A 17,607-nucleotide genomic window follows, 5' to 3' on the forward strand; every position below is an offset into this window, starting at 1 on the left:
ATTCTATAAATAATATGACAACCATATATATATATATATATTCTGGAAATATGCCTTCTTTGAAGTGTAGTTCTATAAAATTTAAACATAGGAAAGTAGAGAATTGGTTACTCAACAGATATGAACTATGAAGGCATTGAGCCCAATCACCTTGAAAGTGCAAAACATGTCCACAGTCCTCCAGTGCTTGGCTCCCGAGGGGCTGGGTGACGGAGAGGGGAGTCAAACCTGAGCATCACCGCGGGTCTCTGGGCCCTCCCTGCCCTCCCCTCCTGCCCTCTGGGAACCTGATGATGCAGGGGTTGCCCCAAACCTCTCCAGCCTCTTCTCTGGGCTGCATGTGGAACATTGTGGGGCAAAAGGACCACTTTCAGAAGGTTGGATTTGACACTCTCTTTCTGGTAATTTTTGCCAGTTCTCCTCATTTTCATGTCTCCGCTCACTGAACTTCCTCTCTGTGGCCACAGCCGCCAGGCAACTCTCTTGACATTTTCTCTCTGGTAGTTAATGCACCTCTGATAGTAAGAAGCTGTTTTCTTCATTTCTTTCTCCAGGTCTTCTGCCATCTTTCTTTAAGTATCAACTTGGTTTTGTAGAAAATGTGTGTTTTCATTCACCTTTGTAATTTTTTCCTGCGTGCCCAACTGGTAAACTCCCCGCTGAACTGATTCACCATGAAGTTGCAGGAGGTGTTGCTGATGTACCTCAGAAAGGATTTGCAGTTGCTGGTGACACTTTCCAATCTCCTTTTCTAAATGTTCGATTTCTTTCTCTAGAGATGCTTTTTCACTTTCCAGGGATTTGTTTCAACCTTTTAGTTCTTCATTGATATGGTTTTCCTCATAGAAGTTTGAGACATCCTATGCTTTTCCATTTCCAGTCTGTTTAAAATAAAACTTGAATTTACAGAATCAGTGAGTTTTGTCAAATCCTTCATTGTCTGATAATTCAGGCCTCCAATCTCGGAGCTACTCTTTTCATCTAATTCCATGGTGACAGGATCTGCGTAATCTTGAGAGACAGCAGGCACATTTCTGCTCTGGAGAACAGCTTCAGTCAGAGATGTTAACTGGTTTTCTTTATCACAGAAAATCTCTTCCATCTGCATCTTACAATTTTCAAGGGCTTTTTCTTCTTCCTTTAGTTCCTGCATGCTTTCATTCCATCCAGCATCTTCCGAGGCCAGCAGCTTTGTGGTTTCCTAATGCTGAGCATTTTCATTCAAACCCTGAAATATTTCTTTCTAGCATTGTTCTCCATTCTGCTGAGATGCATTTAGTTGTTTTTGGCCCCAGTCTCTTTGGATACGAAGGATCTGAATGCCTCACTGAGTGGCTGCGTCTGTTCTTGATGATGATCCATAATCACTGTGGTGAATGGAAATTTTGGGGGCTCACATTTCTGTCCGTTGTCCAGAATTTCTACAGTATCTCCTGTTGAGATGAGGCACCTGTTTACATCCTTAAGTGCTGCCAAACACAGAATTTGTAACATTGGAGGACTCATCTCCACTCCAGTTGACCTGAACTCTTTACACAGTTTAGTTATCTGTCCAATCTTCTCAGTGATGCTACAATATTGTTCACATTGAGCAGAAATTTGCTTGTCTCGCTCTTTTTCCTTCAAACAATGCTGCTGGCCTTTTATTATGAGACCAATCAAAGTAATATACATTAGAATTTTGAAGGAAAAGTCAAATAGACTTGGCCCATGCATCCAGAATTCAGACAAGACCATGAAAACACTGGAGAGGCGCTCCACAGCTAGCTGAAAAGATATGTTCGTGGCCCTCAGTAGGACTTCCATGGCCTCAAAGGAACCACAGATCTGCCTCTGGCCAGTAGCTTCTGGTCTACAACTGCCAGCTGGAACACTGTCAGTTTCCATCTCAGACAAAAACAAGTGCCGGGCAACCAGGAGGGACCATCAGTTGGTCTGTTAGAGACCAGACAGGTTTTATGAATGGGAGGGCACTAACTTTACTCTGGACAGTGTGCAAATACAAAGTGCTGTTTTTGTAACTTTCATAGGTGAAATGGAAATGTTGATTTTAGCAAGAGCAGAGCAGTCCATTTGTTGAAATCACTCTAAGCCCACATGGCCTCACATGCAACCCAGGGGACCCACAAAAGACATTCTATCCCCATTCTCCACACATGAATGTTCAAGGTATCAGGTGGTGGTATAATCTGGGGCCCTCTACAATGGAGCACTCAAATACCCTTGCTCAACATAAGGATATATATTCTCCAGATGCAACATTTTATCTGCAGCTTCCATATCTAATTTTGTCTTCAAAGTATGCAGAATCTCTCTATACTGGTGGTACTCACACATGTTTTGTTGTTGTTATTTCTTTGTAATTTTTTTTTTCCTTGTTACAGCACATATTTTGACTAAGAGGAAAGAAGGGCCTCAGCCAAGGAATAAATTCACCATCTTATGTCAATATTTAAAAGAGCCAATGGGCACTTTTTAAGCTTTTTCTGTTAACTTGGGCCTGTCATAATTCTAGTATGGAATTCCAATTAATTATAATCCCCCATATGAAATATGTAGATTTTTCCCATATACCCTTCTGTCATCAACTCTCTGTGCTAGTGTCATACCTTAGAAGGATATCATGTAAGCACCTATCTATATTTGTGGTGCTGATCTGTGGGAAACATGCCTTTAAACAACCCTTTCATTCCTATTTGCCTTCAGTACAGCTTTGATACTTATAATCTCATTAACAATCATCACCCCTATCTATTACCATACCTTTGAACTCACCATCATTAAAACATCTGAATATTTTAGATTATCATTCCCCCTCACTAGCTACTATCATTAGGTCCCCAATTTTCTTATATTATTATACATTGATTTTACATTGTTCAGATAGTCCATAGAAGTGGGAACATACAGTATCTCTCCTTTTGTGTCTGAGTTATTGCACTCTGAATTATTTCTTCAAAGTTCATTCATGTTTCCATATGTTTCAGGACCTTGTTGCTTCTTACTGCTGCATTGTATTGTATCATATGTATATACCACATCGTGTTGATCCACTTGTCTTGAGAGACACTTGGATTGTTTCCATCTCTTGGCAATTGTGAACAGTGCTGCTATGCGAGGCTAAGTAGGCTTAGAGTCTCCTTGGCAGTGCCAAGCTTCGTAAGAGCAAGCCTCAGGATCGAGGGCTCGGCCTACCATATTGTCAGTCCTCAATGTTTGTGAGAATATCAGTAGTACCTCAGGTGAGGAAATCTAACATCTCTGCATTTAACCCCAATTTCTCAGGGGGGTCCTACAAAAATGTTTTTGTTCTCTGCCTAAATTACTTTGGGATATATCGGATTTACACACTAACCTGTTCAAACCTATTAGATCTCACTTCCCATTCAAGCTTCCATGTAATTATGGTATTTGAATAAACTGACTGTACAAGTTAAATTATTTAGTGTGCTACAGAAAATATAGATCCAGCACTAAATAAACATCTCTTCCCTTGGTTTTCACACAGAAGTTGAAGTTTTAAAACACAGTCAGTATCATCCTTTACCCTCTGGCCTGATTTGCCTTAGTCCTAACCAGATCCACATCATTCATATCTCTAATTGAAGTCTGAACTCCTTTTCAGCTTTTTGAACATTTGCTGTATAGGGTAGCACTGACATTCATAGCTGCTGAGCTCTGCTCTGAGTTTCAGGTGTCACACAGATACCCAAAGTTCTAGAGATTGACTAGGTTATACACAAATGCTCAGCATCTCATAATTTGGAGATAACCATTACAATTCAGGAATAGTTTTGACTGCTTCAAGAGTTTACAATCTAGGGATGATTACACTAAGCCTTCCCCTGATAAGCTGTGCTCTAAGATTCAGTTCTGAGTTTACACATTGTAGTTTAGTCCATATTGCTGAGGTATTATAATGTTTGTTTTTCATTTCTGGCATTCTTCACTTGAAATGCTGTCCTCAAGATCCAGTCACCTAGTTGGGTGTCTCACAGCTTCATTCCTTCTTGTAGTTGCTCCATATTCTGTTGTATGCATACACCACTGTTCTCCATTCTGTTCATCAGTTGCTGTACCCTTGGGCCTCCTCCATCCATTGAAAATTGTGGATACTGCCACCATAAACACCCGTGTGCAAATGTCCTTTCATGTCACTGCTCTCAGATCTTCCAAGTGTAAACCACATAATGAGGTTGCAGGACATTATGGCACCCACATACTTACCTTGTTGTGGAACCACCACACTGTCCTCCAGATAGTCTACGCCATTCTACCTCCCCACCAACAGTAAATAGGTACATCCTTCTCTCCATGTTTTCTCTAGCACGTCTACCGCTCATTTATATTTTATAGAGATATATTCACATACCATACAATCATCCACGGTGTACAGTTGTTCACAGTATCATTATATAGTTTTGCATTCATCATCACAATCAATACTTGAACATATTCTTTACTCCAAAATTTTTTAAAAAGAATAAAAATGATAAAAAATTATAATACAATAAAATACAATAATAAGGTCAGATAACACCACCACTGCAAAGAATCCCATACTCCTCCCTTATATCCCCCACTCATAGACATTTAGCTTTGGTAAACTACCTTTGTTACATTTAGTGGAATCATATTACAGTGATACTGTTAACCATATAATCCAGTTTGCATTCATTATATTTTTTTCTCAATACCATCCCTTTTTGATCACCTTGCAAGGTTGATATTCATTTGTTCTTATATTTGTTCATTTAGTCACCATTATTGACCACCCTAGGTTTCCCTAAGATATATAGTTCCACTCATTTATTGTCTTTCTCTCCTTCTGGTGTCATAAATGCTCCCAGCCCTCCTCTTTCAGATTTACTCACAGACATCTTTGTTTGGTATACTTACAATATTCTGCTATCATCACACAGTACTATGCTATCTATTTCTGGATCTACACAATCAATCTTGTTGAACATTCTATACTCCTTCAGCATCAAATGCCCAATCTCATCAAGGTGCCCATCCTCAGCTTTTGACTCTCAAAGTTTGCTCTTCAATGTTAGTTCATACGAGTGAGACCATACAGTATTTGTCCTTTTGTTTCTGGCTAACTTCACTCAACATAATGTCCTCAAGGTTCATCCATGTTATTATATGTTCCATGACTTTGTTTTGTCTCACAGCTGTGTAATATTCCATCATGTGTATATACTACAGATTATTTATCCACTTATCTGTTGATGGACATTTGGGCTGTTTCCATCTCTTGGCTGTTGTGAGTAATGCCACTATAAACAACGTTTTACAAATGTCTGCGTGTGTCTCAGCTTTCAGTTCTCTGAGTATGCAGCTAGTAATGGACTTGCTGGGTCATGTGGCATTTCTATACTTAGCTTCATGAGGGACAACCCCACTGTCTTCCAGAGTGGCTGCACCATTCTACATTCCCACCAACGGTGAATAAGTGTGCCTCTTTCTCCACATCCTCTCCAGCACTTGCAATTTTCTGTTTTTTTGATAGTGGCCATTCTGGTAGGTGTGAGATGATATCTCTTTGTGGTTTTGATTTGCATTTCCCTCATAGCCAGTGAAGTTGAGCATCTTTTCAAATGCTTTTGTGTTATTTGTATTTTCTCTTCAGAAAAGTGCCTATCTATGTTTTTTGCCTATTTTTTAATTGCATTATTTGTCTTTCTGTTGTTGAGTTGCACAATCTCTTTATATATTCAGGATATTAAACCCTTATCTGATATGTGGTTTCCAAATATTGTCTCCCATCGCTTAGGCTGCCCACTTTTCTGACACATTCCTCTCATGTACAAGAGTGTTTTATTTTGAGAAGATCCCATTTCTCTATTTCTTCTTTGATTGCTTGTGCTTTGAGTGCACGGTCTAGGAAACCACCTCTTATCACAAGATCTTTGAGACATTTCCCCACATTTTCTTCTGAAAGTTTATTGTCTTAGCACTTAGTCCTTGATCCATTTTGAGTCAATTTTTGTACAAGGTGTGACATAGGAGTCCTTTTCTTTCTTTTGGATATGGCTATTCAGTTCCTCAGACACCGTTTATTGAAGACACTGCTCTGTCCAGCTTGCATTGGCTTGACTGCCTTATCAAAGGTCAGTTGTCTGTAGATGAGGGTCTATTTCTGAATATACAATTCAATTCCATTGGTTGGCATATCTATCTTTATGCCAGTGCAATGCTGTTTTCACCACTGTGGCTTTGTAGTATGCTTCCAAGTCAGCTAGTGTGAGACCTCCCACTTCATTCTTCTTTGTCAACATACTTTTGGCTCTTTGGAGCACCCTGCCCTTGCAGGTAAATTTGGTTCATGGTTTTTCTATTTCTGCAGAATAAGCTGTTGGGATTTTAACTGGTATTGCATTGAATCTATAAATTAGTTTAGGTAGAACTGACATAGTAACTATATTTAGTCTTCCAGTCTGTGAGCAAAGCATGTTCTTCCTCTTTTTTAGGTCCTGTTTGATTTCTTCTGGCAGTTTCTTGTAGTTTTCTCTGTATAGGTCTTTTGTGGCCTTGGTTAAGTTTATTCCTAAATACTTGATTCTCTAGGTTGCTATTGTAAATGGAATTTGTTTCTTGATTTCCTCCTCCTGTTGCTCACTACTTGTGTGTAGGAACACTACTGATTTTCATGTGTTGATCTTGTCACCTGCCACTTTGCTATATTAATTAGTTAGCTCTAGTGGCTCTGATCTAGATTTTTCTTTATTTTCTACATATAGGATCGATCATGTCATATGCAAACAGTGAAAGTTTTATTTCTTCCTCTCCAATTTGGATGCCTTTTATTTCTTTTTATTGACAAATTGCTCTAGTGAGACCTTGTAGCACAATGTTGAACAAAAATGGTGACAGTGGGCATCCCTGTCTTGATCCTGATCTTAGAGGGAAAGCTTTCAGTCTCTCCCCCTTGAATATGATCTTAGCTGTGTGCTTTTCATATATTGCCTTTATCATATTGAGAAAGTTTCTTTTTATTCCTATCCTTTGAAATATTTTCATCAAGAAAGAAGGTGGAATTTTGTCAAATGACTTTTCTTCATCGATTGAGATGATTGTGTAGTTCTTCCACTTTGATTTATTGATGTAGTATATTACATTAATTGATTTTCTTGTGTTGAACCAACCTTGCATTCCTGGGATAAATCCCACCTGGTGGTGGTGAGTAATTTTTTTCTGTGTGCTGCCAGATTCAATTTGTGAGTATTTTGTTGAGGATTTTTGCATCTATATTCATTAAAGAAATTGGTGTATAATTTTTTTTGTAATATCTTTGTGTGACTTTGGTATTAGGGTGATGTTGGATTCATAGAATGAGTTAGGTAGCTTTTCCTCCTCTTAAATTTTTTTGAAGAGTTGGAGCAGAATTGGTACTAATTCTTTCTTGAATGCTTGTTAGAATTCACATGTGAAGGCATCTAGTCCTGGGCTTTTCTTTTTTGGGAGCTTTTTGATAAGTGTCTCAATCTCTTTACCTGTGATTGGTTTGTTGAGGTCATCTATATCTTCTCGAGTCAATGTTGGTTGTTCATGCTTTTCTAGAGATTTGCCCATTTCATCTAAGTTTTCTTGCTCATTAGCATATAGTTGCTTCTAGTACCTTTTCATCTTCTCCTTTATTTCTGTGGGGTCAATAGTCATGTCCCCTTTCCCATTTCTGATTGTATTTGTTTGCCTTCTCTCTCTCTCTCTCTCTCTCTCTCTCTCTCTCTCTCTCTCTCTCTCTCTCTCTCTCTCTCTCTCTCTCTCTCAGCCTAGTTAAGGTTCTATCAATTTTATTGATTTTTCTCTAATGCCCAACTTCTAGTTTTGTTGATTCTGTCTATTATTTCCTTGTTCTCAATTTCCTCTATTTCTTCTCTAATCTTTGTTATTTCTTTCCTTCTCTTTGTTTGGGGTTACTTTGCTGTACTTTGTCTAGTTTTTCCAGGTGAAGAGTTAATTCCTCAATTTTTGCTCTCTCTTCTCTTTTTATATAGGCATTTAGGGCGATAAATTTCCCTTTAAGCACTCCCTTTGCTGCATCCCATAAGTTTTGATATGTTGTGTCTCCATTTTCATTTCCCTCAAGGTATTTACTGTTTTCTCTTAAAATTTCTTCCTTTACTCACTGGTTTTCTAAGAGTGTGTTGTTTAGCCTTGTGCCAGTTTGAATGTATTATGTCCCCCAAAAGGCCAGTATCTTTAATGCAATCTTGTGTGGGCAGACATATTAGGGTTGATTAGATTGTAATTCTTTGAGTGTTTCCATGGAGATGCAACCCACCCAACTGTAGGTGATAACTCTGTTGAGATAATTTCCATGGAGGTGTGGCCCTACCCATTCAGCATGGGCCTAGATTAGTTTACTAGAACACTAAATAATCTCAGACAGAAGGAGCAAGCTTGCTACAGCCAAGAGGGACACTTTGAAGAATGCACAGGAGCTGACAGAGGAGTTGCAGATGAGAGATGGTTTGAAGACAGCTGTGGAAAGCAGACTTTTGCTCTGGAGAAGCTAAGAGAGGATAAACGCCCCAAGAGCAAGTGAGAGTGACATTTTGGAGGAGCTGCAGCTTACAGAGACATTTTGGAGAACACAAGCCAGTAGCAAGCTGACGCCTAGCTAGGAACATCGTGGGAGAAAGTCATTTTGAACCCAGAACTCCAGAGTAGATGCGGGCCACGTGCCTTCCCAGCTAACAGAGGTTTTCCAGATGCCATTGGCCATCCTCCAGCGAAGGTACCCAGTTGATTGTTGATGCCTAACCTTGGACACTTGACTGCCTTAAGGCTAACTGTGTAACCAAATAAACCCCCTGTGCCAGTTCAAATGTATTATGTCCCCCAGAAAAAGCCATATACTTTGATGCAGCCTTGTGGGGAAGACATTTTGGTGCTGATTAGATTTGCATGGAAATGCACCCCACCCAACTGTAGGTGATAACTCTGATGAGATATTTCCATGGAGGCGTGGCAATGAAATTGTGTTTTGTCACTTTTGCTCAATCAGAGACACTTAATATACATAAATTATTAAATGAGCCTGTACAGTTGTAAAAATCAGAAAATGAGCATCAATGCAAGCCTATTATCTATCAATGGTCCATGTCTGAATTTTGTCAATTCTTCATTTAATTTTTTCAAGTATACGTGTGAGTTTGTGTGTTTCACCCTCCATCCAAGACTAGGGTCAGACATTGCATTTTGTTGCCATGTCTCTCGTATTCTTTAATCTGAAAATGTTCTTCTGTTTCTCTTTGTCTTTCTTGACCTTAACATTTTTGATGAAAACTGTCTAGTTATTTAAAAAGTTCTCCTCAGTTTGGATTTAGCTGCTGTTGCCTAATGATTAGATTCAGGCCTCTTCTAGGGACAGGGATATCTCTGCAGAGCTGATGCACCCTCAGAGAACCATATGAGGAGGTGTGATTGTGATCTTATTTATTTTTATGTTTATTCCAGTGTTGGTCATGTTAGCTTTCATTGCTTGGTTAAGTGGTGTTCGTCAGGTTTCCCCACTATAAAGTCAATATATTTCTCTGTAATTTAGAAATAGTTAATACTTTGAGACTGTGCAGATGTCATGGTTGGGTTCTCCGGGAAGCAGATGCTGAGATGGAGGGTAGGATGCAGAGGGTTTCATAAAGAAGCTCTCGGGACAACACCTGCGGAAAGGAAGAGAAGGAAGCAGGATGGACATAGAGACGCTGAACTGCAATAAGCTCAAATGAAGCCTCAGCAGATCTAGCAACTATCCTGAGTTGAAGGGACATCTTCAGTATAAAGTATAAAATTTAAAATCAGATGCTTAAAATATCATCATGTATTTGTGTATTCATCACCAGAATCAATTTTAGAACATTTTCATTACTCCAAAATAAAGAAAAAAATATAAATATAAATAAGAAAGAACACCAAAAACATCCATTTCCTTTATCTTCACCCCTATTATTTATATGCATATAATTTGTCTTTATTTTATTACTCATCTGCCTATACACTGGATAAAGCGAGTGCCAGTCACAAAGTTTTTCCAGTTATATGATCACATGATAAAAGCTATATAATTATACAATCATCAAGAATCAGGTATACTGGATTACAGTTCAATAGATTCAGGTGTTTCCTTCCAGCTATTCTAATACACTAGAAACTAAAAAGAATATCTATACAATATTTAAGAATAACCTCCAGAATGGCCTTTCATCTCTATTTGACATCTTGCAGCCACTGAAACTTTCATTTTTCTCCCCTTTTGGTCAAAAACGCATTCTCTGTCCCACGATGCCAGGGTCAGGCTCATCCCCTGGAGTCATGTCCCACGTTGCCAGGGAGACTTACACCCCGGGAGACATTCCCACATAGTGGGGAGGGTGGTGAGTTCACCTACAGAGTTGGCTTAGAGAGAGAGGCCATGTATGAGCAAGCTGTTCTCTGGTGGTAACTCAGGCATTATTAAAATGTAGGCTTAGCTTCTCCTTTGCAGGAATGCATTTCATAAGAGCAAGCCCGAAGATCAAGGGCCTGACTTATTAAAGTGAGTGTCCCTAATTCTTGCAAGAATATCAGGAATTTGCTTGCGAGAATACCACGAATTCTCCCATGTCCCTTTGACATGTTTCTATCATCCTTTGAACACTTCTTTACTTTCTGGAGTATCAGGATATTTTAGGCGCCAATGCTAGAATCAACCTTTTCTACAAAGAGCCCTGAGCTTTTAAATTAAGACCTGAGAGCTAAGTGTTGTAATGGTATAAAAAAAATTATCTTTGATGCCTGTCATCCTGCCTGGATTAGTTATAAGTCTCCCTTTTGAGCAATCACCCCAGTTAGCCCTGCCCTGGGCGTAAGTGCAATTAGCAATACCTGTACCCCTACATGGTTGGGGATGGTAAGAGGTGCTTCTAGCTTCTTGGAGTGGTCCCTGAAGATTCTTCTCTGAATAGCTGCTTCCTACTTCTGCCCTTTCATGTCATGTAATTTACTATCATGGCATTTGGCTTGTACAATAAACTGTCCTCAGCTTCTCTAAATAGCCCTCGCTTCTTCTGCTTTTCATGTCTGTAGTTTGAAACTTCCAGTTCCCAGTATCTGGGATAAAAACGTACCCTCCCCTCTGAGTCACAATAAAGACAAGATTCTGGGACCCACATGCTCTGCCCTCAGTGGACCCTTGCAGGGCCCTAGGCTGGGAAAGCCCAGGAGGGAGACTTTCTGCCCCCTCATTCTCCCTTCTCCCCACCTGGGGCCTTTGATCTAGCAAAGCTGCCCTTCCACGCTTTCTCCACTGTCTGTCTGCCTGTGTTTGCACCTCATCACCCATCACATAACATCCAAAACAAGTGTGCTCATTGCTTCTGGGAAGTCACTGCCTCTGGAGCTTCTCAGGACACCAAACTAGGATGCACACACACAGGTATTCGTATGTGTACATTTCTGTGTACATATTAAATATATCTCTATACATATTAAAATTCCTGCTGATACTTCCCTTTCTTAACCAACACCCCAGGGTACATGCCAGTCTTCCTCCTTTCCTTATTTGTCATTCTCTTTCCCATCTTCTAGCAATCATTGTCATTGACTTCTAATTTAATTTTATTGTGGTCAGAGAATATATTATGTAAGATTTCAATATTCTGAAATTTATTGAGACCTTTTAATGACCCAGCATAATGTCTCTCTTGGGAAACATTCTATGTGAACTTAAGACGAGTATATGTTCTGAGGTTGGGTGTGCTGTTGAATAAATATTAATTGGGTCAATTGGTTGATAGTGTTCAGATATTCCATATTTTTCTTGATTTTTAGTTTTCTAGTTATTCTAATAATTGAGAAAGAGGTGCTGAAATATACACTACGATTGTGGGTTTTTCTATTTTTTCTCTTTATTTCTATAACTTTTTGATTTGTATGTTTTGAAATTCTGCTATTAGACACATAATTGTTTATTATTATTCTGTCTGCCTGATTAATTGACCATTTATCATTATGAAATATCTCTCTTTTTCTCTTAATTGGATTCTTTAGTCCATTTGCATTTGATTGGATAAAATCTATACTTTTGCTATTTATTTTCTTTTTGTTTTACCTGTTTGACTTCTTTATTTTCCTTTTTCAACTTTCTTTTGGGTTAACTGAATATTTTTTAGTATTCTATCTGAAATCCTCTATTGGCTTTTTAGTTTTACCACATTGTGTTTTTTGAAGTGGGTCCTCTAGAGATTCCAATATGCATTCTTAATTTATCACAGTCTGTCTTGAATTTATATTATGTCACTTTGTATAAAATGTAAGAACTTTGTAATAGTATAGTTCCATCTCATCACATTCTCATCCTTTTTGCCTTTGTTATCATGAATATTTTATCTACATATATTATAACCTCCATCATACTGTTTTATAATTTTTACTTTAAACAGTTTGATCTTTTAAAGAAATTAAGAGAAACCAAAAAATCATCTTTTTTAAAAATATTTATTCATATATTTACCACTTCCAGTACTTTTTACTTCTTCCTATAGATAAGAATTTCAATTTGGTTTCATTTCCCTTGAGTTTGAAAAGTCTTCGTCAGTGCATTTCTTATATTCAGTTTTATGAAGAACAAATTCTCTTGATTTTTGTTTATTGGAAAATGTTTTCATTTTGCCTTTATTTTTAAATGATATTTCACTGGATATAGAATTTTAGGTTGCCAGTTTTTCCCTTTAGCACATTAAAGATGTTGTTGGATTGTCTTCCGGGAAATATGGTTTTGGATGAGAATTTATCTATTATTTGTTCATTTTTTCCTTTATGTAGTGTGTCTCTTTTCCATCTTCTGTCTGCTTTCAAGATTTTCAATTTATTTTGGTTTTCAGCAATTTAACTATGATGTGCTGAGGAAGAATTTTCTTTTAATTTTTTATACTCAGGATTCACTGAGTTTCTTGGATTTTTGAAATTATGATTTTCACTAAATCTAGGTACATTATGATCATTTTATTACTTTAAATATTTTTTCAGCCCAATTCTCTTTCTCCCCTCTGGGGCTCCAATTACTCATCCAAATGAATTCCAATTACATGTATGTTAAACTCCTTGATATTATCCCACAGGTCATTGACTCTGTTCAATATTTTCATCCTTTTTACTCTGTTCCTCATATTGGATATTTTCCATTGATCTAACTTCAGAATCACTGTTACTTTCATCTACTGTCTCCAGTGAATTTTTTATTTCAAAATATTCTATTTTCATTTCTAGAATTTCCATTGCCTTTTTAATAGTTTCTATTTCTCTCTTGAGATTTTCCACACCTCTTCATTCATCATAACTATATTTTCCTTTAAATCCTCAAACATATTATAACAGCTGCCTCAGTAATCACTCTCTGCTACTTTCACCATCTCATTCATTTTGAAGTTGTTTTACATTGACTGCTTTTTTTGTCTTGAATACAAGGTCACAAGTTCTTTTTCTCTTCACGTATTTAGTAACTTTTGATGATATGCTGCATATTGTGAGTGCAATAAGGTTTTTGGATTATGTAGTCAATCCTTTAAGTATGATGAGGTTTTTTTTTCTGGCAGACACAAATGACTGGATGATCATCTTAGCCCTGTCAGACTTGATTTCATTTTTTTAGGGAGGGCCAGTTTTGATTTTGGATTTATTTCTAAGACATACACCTTACTCTTTGGTATGATGCTTATACCTATGGCTTGGTCTTTCTGGGGTTGAATATCTGAGGTGCCCAGTGAGGTCTCTCAGCTGTGGCTGGGAGGAACTCAAACATCTCCCAGCACAGCACAAGCTTTGGTGTCACTCCTGAACATCAGCACCTTTGTAAGGTCTTATGATGCCTTGCCTTGTGTATGTGTGGGTCAGCCCTCAGCCGAGGACCCATGTGTATCCTTATGGAGAATTCTGGGACCACCTATCCTCAGATACTCCTCACAAATTCCAGCTTCTACAGCAGCCTGGAACTCTAATATCTTATTAGTTCAGTGATTCCAATTGTGGTAGGAATGTGCCTCCAGGCAGAAATATTGGGCAACAAAGGATTACCCTGTGGCTTCCTTTTTCTCAAGGATCACAGTTCTACTTTGCATGGTTTTCAATGCATGAAAACAGGTGCTTCATGTCTTTTTTTTCCAGTAATATCATTTTTTACAGTGAGCAGGCGAGTCTCATTCTAGTTGTTCTGTTATAACTGATAGTTGCAATTAGAATATATTTACATTTCACGAAAGTCAGTGTTACCTAGGTATTATTTGTAAACAGTAAAATTGATCCTTCTAAATTGTATAGTTCAATGTGTTCTTACTTATTGAAAAGAAAACAGTGATCAAATTGTAGTGTTAGAGTGCTTGAAGGAAGAGGAAGACAGAAGATGCTTTTTAAAATCACATTTCCATAATGCTATTTGTTTGTTCAATTCAGCATAGAGTTCAAAATTTTTCAAAATGATGTGAAAGTACAACTAATTAGACCACATGTGGTTCTATAGATGCTTTCTTCTAGAACATCAAACCTTTCCTAGCACATAGAGGCTTTTCTCGTGTTGACTAATTTTTTGGATCTTTATCTATGTAAAAAGAAACTAAATGGTTTTTTGAAGTGAAGATTGACCTAAGTCTATGAGCATGTGCAGAAAAAAACTTCTTCGGATTGTTCAGTGGAGAAAATGCAACAATTATGCAGAAAAGTTTTGTAAACCCTAAAGGGTCACGCCAATAGAAGGCCTTGTTGTTTTTGTCCTCAATTATCTATTTTTTTAACATTTATTGTGAAATTTATACTCAGAAAAGTGGTAACTATTAAAGTATAATTTAACAAGTAGGTACAGAGCAAATTTCCAAGTGTTATGGGTTACAGTTCCACTATTTCAGTTATTTCCTTCTAGCTATTCTAATAGCCTAGAAGCTAAAAAAAATTATAAAAAGATTCAGTATTTATAATTCTTTCTTCAATGCTACCTCGTGTGTTTCTACTACTCCCTCTTGTTTGATCACTGTCTCAGTCTTTGGGGATATTTGGGCAGTGACCACCCTAACTTGCTCATATTGAAAAGAGGTATAAACATTATGGGGAAGGGGCTGCATCTGGTTGATATTCTTGGAGAGGCTGTTGCTTCTGGGTTTGGGGACTTTTCTGGCATAGGAGCTCTCTGGAGCACTTAAGTTTCTGAAAAATAAACTTATTGAGTGAAACATTTTTAGAGTCTCTGATCAGGACCTAGGTATTTTGTATTTTCGGGACTATTGTTGATTTGGGCTTGGCACACTGTGGCCATGTGGATTATCTAGCTGAAGCTTGCATGTGAGTAAACTCCAGGATTTATCTAGTTTTGGAAAAGTTTAAGATAGTCTATACAAGTGGATTTTCCGTATAGGTGAATTAAACACTAATTTTTTTTCCATATTTTTTATTGCAGTATATAACATATATATGTAACAGTGATAGGTTTCCAAGTGCAATTTAACAAATAGAGAGTAAATTTCAAAGAATATTATAGGTTACAATTCCACGGTTTCAGTTATTTCCTTATTATGAAATATATATATACAAAAAGGTAATATCTTTCAAGGTGTGATTTAACAAGTAGATATATAGGAAATTTCCAAATATTACCATAGTTTCAGTTATTTCCTTATTGTGAAATATAATATATATACAAAAAGGTATAGCTTGCAAATTACAATTTAACAAGTAGCTACAGAACAAATTTCAAAGGATGCTATGGGTTACAGTTCCACCATTTCAGTTCTTTCCTTCTAACTATTCTAATACCCCAGCAACTAAGAAAAAGAAAATTATGAAAAGATTTGGTATTCATAATCCTTTGTTAAATTCCATCTTTTTTTTTAATTTTGAAATAAATTCAAAGTTATAGGAACAGTTGCAAAAATAATACTAACCCCATACACAAAACTTCATCATACCCTGACCCCCTCCCCCGATAGCCCAATCCACCAACTTTAACATGCTGTCACGTCGCTATTTCTTTCCCTCCCTCCCTCCCTCCCTCCCTATCTATCATCCATCATCTATTGCTCTGTCTTCTGAACATATGAGAGCTAGCTGCACACATCCTTGAACAAACACTGTAATTCACATATACAATTCCCATGAACAAGAACATTCTTTTATGCGATTCCATTAAGCACAGCTAAGAAGTACAAGAGATTCAACAATGATGCAAAGCTTACATTCTATATTTCCTTTTCCTTATGTCTCAACTGTGTCCCTTTGAGCGTCCTGTCCTCCATCCTTCAATCCCATCCAGGGTCATCCTTGGTATTCAATTGTCATCTATTTAGACTTTTTTTTTCCCAATTGTGGAAACATATATACAGCCTAAATCTTCCCATTCCACCCCCTCCCTATCCTTCCATTAGTGGGATTAATCACATTTAGAATGTTGTAATGCTCTTTCCCGCCATCCATTACTAGAAATTTCCCTTCACCTCAAACAGCAACCCTACACTCATTTCTTAACTCCCCATTGCCCCTTCCCCCATTTCTCTTAACCCAAACTCTACTTTTCATCTCTAAGGTCATATTCTCTGATAATTCCTTTGTGTTTACTGTGGGGCTTAAAATTAACATCTTAAATCCATAACAATTTTGTTTTTCTTTGATACCTCTCTCTCACTGACCCACAAACCAATGGACTTGGCGTAGCGTCCCTGGGTTCTCCAAGCAGGTCCCCCTGCCCAGCCGCAATCCTCCAGGACCTCTGCTGAGGGAATGCCGTGCTACATCACCAGTGTGTGCCGTCCCTAAAGGGAAGCCCCAGGCCACCGTGCCGTGCAGTGGCGCACCCTCAGCCTAAAGCAAAGATGGCTGAACGGGGCATCTCAACCCCCTCTCCTCTCACAGTTCCTCCTTCCCAGCTCCGGGACAACTGGCGGGGCTCTGGGCTGTGGGCACGGCCCCGGGCAGGAGTTTATCCAGCCCTCCGGGGGGCCAGCTGTGAGCCACGAGGTTTCTTTCTGCTACTGGTTCTCCCCTCCATTCCCCCGGCCCTGAGGGTATCTGCAGCAGGCTATCTTCCTGGCCAGACACCGAGAGGCCAGCCCAGTCCCCTTTTGCTGTGTTTTACTGCGTGGTTCCCACTGTCACAACTGCAGCTGCTCCTGGGTTTTTCCCCCCTTTTTTTTCCATTTTTTTTTTTTAAAGAACCAGTCAGTCTCCAAATGCCAACCCCTGGCTTCCCCACACTGCAGCACAGCTGCGGGTCTTCCAGTCAGCTTGCGCACTCATTTCAGAATGCAGACTCCCAGTTTCACCAAGTGGACAGCCCCTGTGGTACTAGCAGACCTCGTCCAGCTGGCGCATCGATGTAACCGGTATTCTGGGTCACTTTCTGGTTTTTATCTAGTGTTTTTCATGGAGGCGTTTTTTTTTTGCTCTGTCTCATCTAGCCGCCATCTTAGGTTCTCACACACTAATTTTTAATATTAATAATTTGAAAAGAAAACTTCCTAGTGTTTAGTCTAAACTCCAATGAATGGTGTTAAATCTTTTGCCTTCCCCTCTCCTTCTTCCTCTTCTTCGTTCTGGATAGTGATAGTCTTTACTGTCATAAACTCAGACCAGAAATGTGCTTCT

The sequence above is a fragment of the Choloepus didactylus genome, chromosome 12, assembly GCF_015220235.1.
Source record: "Choloepus didactylus isolate mChoDid1 chromosome 12, mChoDid1.pri, whole genome shotgun sequence".
In the NCBI taxonomy this organism is placed as follows: Eukaryota; Metazoa; Chordata; class Mammalia; order Pilosa; family Megalonychidae; genus Choloepus; species Choloepus didactylus.